The 11,604-nt window shown below is 37.0% G+C and overlaps 1 protein-coding gene and 1 non-coding gene across 2 annotated transcripts in view; one reads left to right on the top strand and one right to left on the bottom strand.

Annotated features, from left to right (window-relative positions):
• LOC106877811 (uncharacterized) overlaps positions 1-644 on the bottom strand; it is a 38,550-nt gene extending 37,906 nt beyond the window's left edge. Inside the window, exon 1 of the mRNA XM_089343191.1 lies at positions 1-644. This exon is cut by the window's left edge and continues 467 nt beyond it. The gene's annotated coding sequence lies outside the window, so the exon portion shown is untranslated.
• Positions 645-8,718: 8,074 nt separating this feature from the next.
• Positions 8,719-8,837, top strand: LOC128251013 (5S ribosomal RNA). Its single transcript, XR_008266924.2, has one exon. It is a non-coding gene; the product is annotated as a 5S ribosomal RNA (ribosomal RNA).
• Positions 8,838-11,604: the final 2,767 nt, after the last annotated feature.

Here is an 11,604-nt window from a genome sequence, read left to right as displayed (position 1 = left end):
AGATAGATAGATAGATAGATATATGGATAGATAGATAGATAGATAGATAGATATATGGATAGATTGATAGGTAGATTGGTAGATAGATAGATTGGTTGGTAGGTAGATAGATTGGTAGGTAGATAGATAGATAGATAGATAGATAGATAGATAGAGAAATAGATAAATAGATAGATAGATGAATAAATAGATAGCTAAACTAATAGATAAACCGATAGATAAATAGGTATATAATGTCCCTTCAAAATAGGACCCGTCGTCAAATATAATTGATATAGCAAAACTACCAGTAACTTGAATCTACTACAGTGTGAATTGAAACAGTGTCGTAATCAGAACAACTGGAGAGGTGTGACGAGAGAAGATATTAACAAGAAGGATAATGTAAGCAAATGGTTAGATCGGTTAGTTAGATAACCTGGAAGGGTTAGACAGTGTGAGCAACGAAAGCGGAAACGGAAATAGGAATTACGATGTTTATAATGTAACGTTTATCGTTATTAAAACCACAGAGATTGAGTATCATTTTTCCCGCCTATTTTTAACGTTGCACGCAGAAAGGAAGCGATGTTGCAATAAAGAGAGCGAATGATCGTGTGTAGTGAGGGTACCGTAGCTGCATGTAGAGTCGGTGAGTGACACCTGAAAAATAAAGAAAGAAAAAATAATAAATATACAAGTGTGTGTCCGGGCGCGCCTATCTGTGTGTGCTTGTGTGTGTGCGTTTATACAAGACGAAGCAAAAAAGAAACAACAAGAAACTCTAACATTTTTCAGGTTCACACACGTAGCAACAGCAAATGCACAATGTGCAGCGGTCCAAACCACGATGGTAGCTGGAGTAAAAAATTATACAACATGAGCTACAGAAAGACGCCATTTTCAGCTGTCTGACGTTAGTAGCTCTACATCAACAAACCCGTAGACTGAGCTTCTTCTGATGCTAAATATTACACCGCGCGCTCATATATATATATATATATATATATATATAAAGAAAGAAAGAATGAATAAGATAAAGAGACCAATGGCAAAAGTAGAATTATATTTTATGTATACATAAAATATAATTTCACTTATGCCATTGGTCTCTTTATCTTATTCTTTCTTTATATATACACACGCTAATACACGACCCATGTTATATTCCCCACTCATGTTGCAACCACGTCAGGGTCAAAATTAGTCGGTATACATCAGTTACTCGGTATTACCTGTATGTATATATATATATATATATATATATATATATATATATATATATATGTATGTATGTATTGGGTTATATACTAATGGCTAAGACTTCTGATATGTTGTCAGACATTCTACGTTTCCTTTCGTAGTTAAAAAGGCTCACTTTATTATTATTATTATTATTATTATTATTATTATTATTTACTACTATTATCATTCAGTAGTCTTATTTTTATTACGTGCTTTCACGTTGTCTTCTGCTGGATTTGATACATCAGTTAGAAAGCATTTTTTTCATGATGATCTCTGACAACTATATCCGGCCTATTGGCTTTAATTTCTCTATCTGTGTGTATTGGCATATCCCATAGTATGGTTGCTTTCTTATTTTCTGTGACCTTTTTCTGGTGTGTGATTATACCATCTTTTTTCCATAGTGTTGGCATAGCTTCCAGTGTATGTAGGTCCCAACTCTGTCGTGTCTGTGAATATATTCCTTCTTAGCCAGGGCTGGGCAGCCAGAGATAATAGCTTCCCCTTTTGCCCCACCCCCCCTTAGTCACTTGTCTACATCTTTGCTAACTGTTCTCAACGCCCCAATTATTATAGGAAAAACTTTGACTGTTCGCATGCAGCAAATTCTTCTTATTTGAAATTTTGAGTGATTGCATTTTTTTTTTACTTCCTCTTTCTTTACGACCCTAGAATCAAACGGACATGATGGATCGATAAGTAAGCAGCTTCACTTTTCCTTATCTATAATTGCTATTTCTGGTCTATTATTTTCTAACTTCCGGTCCGTTAGAATTATTATTATTAAGGCGGCGAGCTGGCGGAATCGTTAGCACGCCGAACGACATGTCATCTACCTCTACTCACTGAGTTCAAATTCCACCGAGGTCGACTTTGCTTTTCATCCTTTTGGAGTAATTAAATTAAGTACCAGGGAAACACTGGGGTCGATGTAATCGACTAGTCCCCTCCCGCCAAATTTCAGGCCTTGTACCTTTAGTAGAAAGGATTATTATTATTACTGAGGCAGTGAGCTAGCAGAATCGTTAGCATGTCGGGCAAAATGTTTAACAGTATTTCGCCAGTCTTTACGTTCTGAGTTCGACTTTACCTTTCATCCTTTCGAGGTCGATGAAATAAGTACCAACAGGGGTCGATGTAATTAACTAGCCCCCTCCCCCCAGATTTCAGGCCTTGTGGCTATAGTAGAATGGATTTTTATTACTGTTATTATTATTATTATGGTGGTGAGCTGACAGAATCGTTAGTACGCCAGATAAAATGCTTAGTATTCTTATTCTTCTAGCTTTACGTTCTGAGTTCAAATTCTGCCGAGGTCGACTTTACCTTTCATTCTTTCGAGGTCGAGTGTTAAAGTAAATTACTAGCCATGTACTGGGTTCGATATGATCGATTGCTCACGTTCCCCACAAAATTGCAGAATTCTTGCGAAACTTTGAAGTAATTATTACACCGTGTAACAAATTTTTTGTGTTTCCTAATTGCTTGTATCGTGAAATCGAAGCAATTAACTACTGTTCCCTTCAAACTTTGCTTTCCTCACCTGGACATCAATATTTTGAAACTGACCTATTTTCCATTACATTTCAGATTCAGCTCTGAGTTGCTGAAGCAGAAATATCGTTAGAGCAAATATTCTGCTCAATACTCCAGATTTGCTTCTTGCCTTTGGTCAGTAACTGTTATTTCCTGTTTGCTTCTATCTAGAAATCAAAGGAAATCATTACCATTCCCCTCAAACTTTGCTTTTGTAACCTAGACTTCAATGTTTTCAAACTGACCTATTTTCCATTACATTTCAAACAGATTCAGCACTGAGTTGCTGAAGCAGAAATATCGTTAGAACAAATATTTTGCCCAATACCACAGTTCTGCTGGTCAGTTGCTTGACCTTAACCACTTGAGCATGTCCCTTAGTGGCTGACAATATGTGCATCTCTGATCACGAGCAGGAGTAATGGGGGAGCATCATGGCCATCTGTTGAGAGGGATTCTTTTGGGCTTGAATGAATGTAAGAAAAGCAAAGTTTGAAAGAAATATTGACCATTTTCATACTTCCTAGTAGTAAGCAAATCAGAAATAACAGTTGCTACCCAGGGACAAAAATCATATTACACAGTGTTATTAGTTGTAGGGTGATAGACTAGCAGAATCCTAAGGAAGTCATGTGATCTATCTTCTGGCATTCTACGTAATGAATTCAAATCTCGCCTGGGTCACCTTCGTCTTTCATTTGTTTGGGGGTCGATAAAATGAATCTAAGTAATTGGCTGCACACCATCGAATTTCTGACTGTGTCCTAATTTAGAAACAATTATAAGGCGATGTGTGTGTGTACCCGTCGTACACACACACACACATATACACACACATACACACAAACACACACATACACACACACACACACGACGGGCTTCTTTCAGTTTCCGTCTACCAAATAAGGATTTGGTCGCCCCGAGGCTATAGTAGATTCTTGCTCAAAGTGCTGTGTAGTGGGACACACCTCGGAACCATGTGGTTGGGAAGCCAACTTTTTACTTCACAGTGACCCCTGCGCGTATGTGTGTATATGTATTGTGTGTGTGTGTGTCTTTTGTTCACTGCCAGCGCTTGACAACCGTTGTTGGTTTGTTTACGTCCTTGTAATTTAGCGGATTAACAAAAGAGACTCAATAGAATAAGTACTAAACTTTAAAAAAAGAAGTACTGGGGTGGACTTGTTCGATTAAGACCTTCCAACGTAGTACCCCACTATGACCGCAGTCCAGTGACTGAAACAAGTAAAAAGACAAAAGATGTAGAAAGAAAGATTCCTGATGGATTCGAACACCGCATCGTCTGTGGACTATATAGCTGTGTTAGCCACAACACAAAAGGGTCATCGCTTAATTTAGTAGATTTACGCTAAGTAGCTGCAAGGATAAATTTGTAACCTGTCAATACGATTCCCGGTGCGCATACTATCCAAGAAGTATACTGACGGATGCACAGCCTGGCCACAAATACGCATAGTGTATATAAAATGTGCGTGCGTATATTTTCGTGTGTAAATATGAATGTGTGTATGTCTCTGTATGTGAATCTGTGTATGTGTGGGTGTAAAGAGAGAGGAGATCCAAACGAAACAGCATATATATTTATATATTTTGGATCTTGTTCAAAACGGGGGCACCAGTATTTTCTTAACGAAGCACTTTGAAACTTGGGACACTGGTAGAATGTGTCATATAAAACATCTTTTTCTCTTAGTCTTCTTAACAAAAAAACGTACATCGCAAGTTATTTCATGTTAAAGTTGTCGTATTTCTGTAATTTCAACCAATGACTGACGTCCATTCAGCCGTAAAAATTAAGTGCTGACTACGTAAACAAACGATTCGCGGCGGTGATAAAATTATTATTTCCTTGTCAAAAAATGGCTGAAGCATATTGACAGTAGCTAATAAACCTTTCTATTATAGGCACAAGGCATGGTTTTTAAGGGAAGGAGCAAGTCGGTTAGGGTTACGGAAAACGAACACACGTGTGTTGCCTCTGCAAAATGTCAGAAGTAATGGAGATTAAATACGCTATACACCGCTTAGGAGTAACTGTAAACAGCTGAATATTTGTCAGTGATTGGTTGAAATTATCGAAATAAGACAATTTTTTACATGAAATAAATCCGAATACAAAAATTTGTTTCTGTTCTATAACACAAAATAGATAAGTATACGAAGTTTGAAAGTCTTTCGGTACCAAAAACACTACATAAAACATTAATGAAAACTGGTGCCCCCGTTTTGAACAAGATCCTATATTTTTAATGTGAAACTTATATTTCAGACATCTTTCAAAATGTCAGCTTAACTTCTTACGTAAGACGTTCTTAAAGGAAGCAGAGTAATGACTGGAAGCTAATATAATAAAGTTAGGTTAATACAAAATGAACGAGACGCGACGAAACGAACGCAGTAAATTGTAAAGACAGAATTCTGTCTTCACAGCATAATAAAAACTTTTAAAATGTGTTTTTCTGAGCTAACAACGAACTGTCTCAGGAGTATTAAGTCGATAATAGAGATAATAGACATATATGTGATAAATATACGTGTGTGAGTGCGTGTTTTTTTGGGGGTTTTTTTCTGAGACAACAAATAAGTGCAGCAGAACTGAATGCATGAATATATAGGATTTTTATTTCCTAATTGGACTCCAGGGCCGATAAATTCGTTCATAAGGACTTCAGGGCCGAGAAATTCGTTCAGAGTATATTTATTAGCAGGGCAATTTATCCTGTCTACCTACCTCTCTATCTACCTACCTATTTATCAGTCAGTGTGTGTGTGTGTGTGTGTGTGTGTGTGTGTGTGTGTGTGTGTGTGTGTGTGTGTGTGTGTGTGTCTATGTATACTCTTTTATTCGTGTTCGTCTAAAGCTGGAGCACCGCTTTAGACGAACAAATCGACCCCAGGACTTATTCTTTGTAAGCCTAGTACTTATTCTCTCAGACTCTTTTGCCGAACCGCTGAGCACTCCACAGACACGTGTACCCTTAACGTAGTTCTCGGGGATATTCAGCGTGACACAGAGTGTGACAAGGCTGACCCTTTGAATTACAGGCACAACAGAAACAGGAAGTAAGAGTGAGAGAAAGTTGTGGTGGAAGAGTACAGCAGGGTTCGCCACCATCCCCTGCCGGAGCCTCGTGGAGCTTTAGGTGTTTTCGCTCAATAAACACTCACAACGCCCGGTATGGGAATCGAAACCTCGATCCTATGACCGCGAGTCCACTGCCCTAACCACTGGGCCATTGCGCCTCCACCGTCATTGAGGTTAACTCCTCCATATACATAGTATTGGATGGCCGTTGACTTTTACGAGTTTCTGCTCCTTTTGACGGGTTTTGTTTTTCCTCTCGCACCACCGCCCTAACCAAGCAAACTTGGTGCGCATGCTGGTTTAGTCACCGTCGACCTAGCCATGCAACAGGTTGTGTTGGGTTACATGTTGCCAGTAGCACTCGATAGTGACCGGACATATATAAGTAAATGAAATTCCAGCTTAATCTGGTTCTTACATTTTATTTTTGTGTTTTGTTTTTTTCGTATATTACGTATGATGATGAGACAATTATTTTCACATTTGGCCGGACAAAATTCCAAACAGAATCCTGTGGAATAGAACGAATCAAACGTCCATCAATCAAGAAATTGTAAAGCGGAAATGGGATTGGATCAGTCACACTCTAAGGATTCCTCGAAGCAGCATTGCAATACAAGTGTTATACGGGCAACCAGAAGGAAAGAGGAAAGTTGGACGACCTAAGAAGACCTGAGCACTCTACCCTAACGACTCGCCCAGGAGCTGTGGACAGAGGAGATGGATGGACGGCTAACATTGCTGCAAAGTCCCTTCTGAATTTATTCAGCCCGCGATGTACGATATAAATTTTTTTTTAAGTGTAAATCCGATACGTAGTTAATCACTATTTTATAAAGTAGAAAAAGCAAGAGAAGAATTACTTCTTTGTTTACCGTAAAAATTGAAAAAATACCCTCAAAATGTGATCATTTCAAAAATGTGATGAAACTTTTTTTTCCATTGTTACGTGTGTGTGTGTGTGTGTGTGTGTGTGTGTGTGTGTGTACGTGTGTAACTAAATACATGCTTTCCTTGGACGTTTTTACCTTCTCTGGGCCCTTCTTTCCTCTTTCTCACGAAGAACCGTGCTCGAAACGTTATACACTTATACTTTTTCCATCTTATACTCAGCATCAATCTCATATATTCCATGTGTACATCCTTTTTGATTTTTTTGTTTCGTTGTTATTTTTAATTAGGGATTTGCCTATGATATATATATATATATATAGAGAGAGAGAGAGAGAGAGAGAGAGAAGAACCTACAAGAATAGGTGCAAGCGCTAATAATTATAAAACATGTGACATATTAATAAAAATCTGTAAATGTACAACCGTCCAGATATCTGAATACCTTATTATTTTTTTCCAATATATAATTCCTGTACATCACTTCCAAACCTTCCAATATATATATATATATATATATATATATATATATATATATATATATATATATATGACATTGAATCTTTATTATGATTCATAATAATGATTTATATACATCGTAATTCCACCTCAAATAATCTAATTGTATGTATATATATTTGCTTTTCTTTAAAAAGCTTTTATCTTTTATATCTAATGTGCATTTTCTTTGTTTTATCTTTATTTTTCTTCTCTCTCTCTCTCTCTCTCTCTCTCTCTCTCTCTCTCTCTATATATATATATATATATATATATATATATATATATATATATATATATATATATATATAATCATAAATATATAGGGATTAGCAGAAAACCTGCTTCTCCAACATACTGAGAATTCAGAAACAGCAGCCAAAGAACTACTGATTCTAAAACTACAAATTTTTCTCTACTTGATAGCGATACCATGAATATCGCTATCAAGTAGAGAAAAATTTGTAGTTTTAGAATCAGTAGTTCTTTGGCTGCTGTTTCTGAATTCTCAGTATGTTGGAGAAGCAGGTTTTCTGCTAATCCCTATATATTTATGATTATAAATGGCTTTACCGAAAAGGTTTTTTCATACTGAGCTACCCGGCATAATTGTTAATTATTAATTTTATTACTCATTGACGATTCCCTGCTCTGTATATATATATATATATATATATATATATATATATATATATATATATATATACACTTATGTAGATATATGCTGTATTACAAATACTTCTACAAATACAATGTTTGGAATATTTAAACTATATTTAACGATCTTAATAGTATAATCTATTTGTTAATTTTTAATCTTTTACGACCATTACAGCGAAGTATTGACTTTTTAGAACAAAAAAATAACGTTTATGAATTTAATTTTAAAGGGTATTTGATTTAATAGTTCAGCCTTTTTTTTATAGACGCAGCATTATATCCTAGGATCTCGGGGTATTTCGAGTTTTACAACAAACACTCTCATCCAGGCGATCCGATTAGGGTTGGTCAGGCCTAGACTTGTGTCCAAGCGGCATTCTACAGACCCCCAACGATCCCTTCTCAACCAGAGCCGTTTAGATGCGTTCTCGGCAAAGTCTATGCTGTTGCTGGCTGTTCTTTTTCTTATCATTCCTGTGATGCTCACTGTTCCATAGGCTCTCCTCAGGATACTTGTAAAATCTTGATTTCCTACCTCGACTGGCGAACACCGCGTTCTCCACTTGTTCTTGAGTTAGTGCTACACCAACACCTGATATTTAGCTCTCTTCTTCTCCTGCACCTCCTCTACTCTTTCCTTCCAGAGTGCAGTCAATCACTGCCTTCTCTGTGTATCACATATGATGCACAAGACACATCTCCCTAACGTCCATACATCACATACGATACACATTCTCAATTTTTATTCAACCAACAGAGTAAACTTACACTTATGAAAGGACAGCTTTATAATGTTCAGTGCTTACGGCCATATCACGCTGAGAGCACCGGTTCTCGTCCGATCACCGAAGTTAAGCAGCGTCGAGCCTAGTGAGTACTTAGATGGGTGATTGCTTGGGAAACCTAGGTGCTGTAAGCGTCACACACTTTTTGGAAGCGCAATGGCCCAGTGGTTGGGGCAGCGGACTCGCGGTCATAGGATCGCGGTTTCGATTCCCAGACCGGGCGTTGTCAATGTTTATTGAGCGAAAATACCTAAAGCTCCACCAGGCTCCGGCGGGGGATGGTGGCGAACCCTGCTGTACTCTTTCATCACAACTTTCTCTCACTCTTACTTCCTGTTTCTGTTGTGCCTGTATTTCAAAGGGTCAGCCTTGTCACACTGTGTCACGCTGAATATCCCCGAGAACTACGTTAAGGGTACACTTGTCTGTGGAGTGTTCAACCACTTGCACGTTAATTTCACGAGCAGGCTGTTCCGTTAATCGGATCAACTGGAACCCTCGACGTCGTAAGCGACGGAGTGCCAACAACAATAATATTCAGAATGTATGAAAGAAGAACCAACTAAACGGCCGAAAATATATACGGATATTTAGAAGACATTTACCGAAATGCTTTGGACAGGCAAATGATTAATGTCACAGACAGGCTCATTATAAAGATGTTTCGGATGACACAATTCACTAACAACGATACACTAAACTATCTCTTCTAACGGAACTGTTTAACTCTTTGCCTGTCCTGTGTATCTGTTTGCAAACACCAGAGTAAATAGCAACTTAAGAAAGGAAAGCTTTATATTACTCAGGACGTATGAAAGGAAGCTAACTGAAAATCTGAAAACAAGCATTGACGTATTGGACAATCTTACGAAAATACTTTGACAGGGAAAGGGTTAAATCCAATAGAATTAGCTGCTATGTTTTCTAGCAAACCATGATGATATTTCATCTCAATAAGATCCGGGTGATACGCACAGGAAATTATCGAATTCTTTAGTTGCGTCCTGCTATAAACACATATTTATTTTAAAAAAACTGTTACGTATCAACATCTAACTCTAACCGTACCTATCTTCTTTTAAAACTCTGTCTGTGTATCTATTTGCACTGGTCTGTACACGTGTATAAGCCTAAATGTGTAGACGTGTATATGTGCAGATATCTGTGGACTTGCAAGTACGTTTATGCACCGGTAAAAGTATATTTGAGTGGATGCCTGGCTGAATAGGCTGACCGGCTCGTGAGCATGCATTAGTTACGTAGATAATATTAAGTGTCCGTTAAATATAAAAAGAAATAGATACACATGTTGATCAATACAGCCAAGACAGTGTTGACTACTGATTAAATACTAGAGGAATAAACAATATCGCAAGTATGTGCGTATATGTATACGTGTAAGCATATGTATATTTGTGTATAGGTAAGTTTGTGTATATGGGTGAGAGTTTCACTCTCTCCATACACACAAACACATATTAGTGAAAACGCGTGGCTTAATGGTTAACGTATTCGACGTGGCGTTGAGCAAGACACTGCTTCAGTCCACTCAGCGAGCAAAACTGAGTTGCACCTGTAAGTGAAAGGGTCAGCCTTATCGCATTCTGTGTCACGCTGAATCTCCCTGAGAACTACGTCAAGGGTACGTGTATCTGTGAAGTGCTCAGCAACTTGCTCGTTAATTTCACGTGCAGGCTGTTTCGTTGATCGAATCAACTAGAATACACGTTGTCGTAATCCACAGAACGTCAGTTATACATACATACATACATATGCGTGTGTGTGTACGTATACGACTTCGTATATATATATATATATATATATATATATATATATAAACTGTTTCCGGAGTTTAGCGCGCCAGAGCTGAGACATTTTGAAAAATAACCCCAATGTAATCAGTAGAACTGTACGCAAGTTTTATTTTATGAAGACAATTCGTGTATAGTTCTGCAAATTATATTGATTCTAGAACGATTATGCTGAAGAGAACACGGATGTTGTTACGTAAGTAAAACGTTAATGTTCGAAACCGGTACACAATTAATTCTTTATTCTGTATATTTCTCATTTTGTCCTGCCCGCTTATGTTCTGGTGTTTTGCGAAATTTTTTCCGGAGAACATTATTTTTCTTTGTGGTTGGGTCGTTGATGACCTCTTTGTAGCATATCGGATGTCCACTTATTGGTCATCCCTTCTTATACGCAAGCAATACAATTTTTCTGAATTTTCAGATTTTTTTATATGCTAGGCCACTTGGTTTTAAATTGATGTTAATTGAATTAATATTCAATTTATCACCCTCAATATATATATATATATATATATATATATATATATATATATATATATATATAATTATGTGTACGTATATGACTTTATATATATGTATATATATATTTGTTTACGTATGCGACTTCATATATGTGTGTGTGTGTGCATTTGTGTTACTAAATATATTTATATTCTTATATTTATATGTATCTACAAGGACGTATATATGCATATGTGTATTTAATCTATATATATGTATATACATGTGTGCATATGTATGGCTGCCCACGAATGTATATGCCCTTATATATGATGTGTGTATATATGCATGCGTGTGCATGTGCACATATATACGTATAAGTATATACATATATGCGTGCGCGCATTTATACACAAACACACACACAAAAGCAAATACACATCAAACTTAATGTACCTTCAATGCAGCTGTCTCCCATAAAAGCTTATCACGGATTTATATTAAAATCTGAATCGTTATTTGCCTTAGCTTGATAAGTTAACCTTGCATTCGTGCAGGAAGCACCAGTGATGTGCACTTTAGCACAAACAACAACAACAACAATAATAATAATAATCCTTTCTACTAAAGGTACAAGGCCTGAAAT

Source organism: Octopus bimaculoides, chromosome 27 (genome assembly GCF_046866305.1).
Source record: "Octopus bimaculoides isolate indiv1 chromosome 27, ASM4686630v1, whole genome shotgun sequence".
Lineage (NCBI taxonomy): Eukaryota > Metazoa > Mollusca > Cephalopoda > Octopoda > Octopodidae > Octopus > Octopus bimaculoides.
The sequence above is the reverse complement of the archived record's forward strand: the minus strand, read 5'-3'. Positions and strand labels throughout refer to the sequence as shown.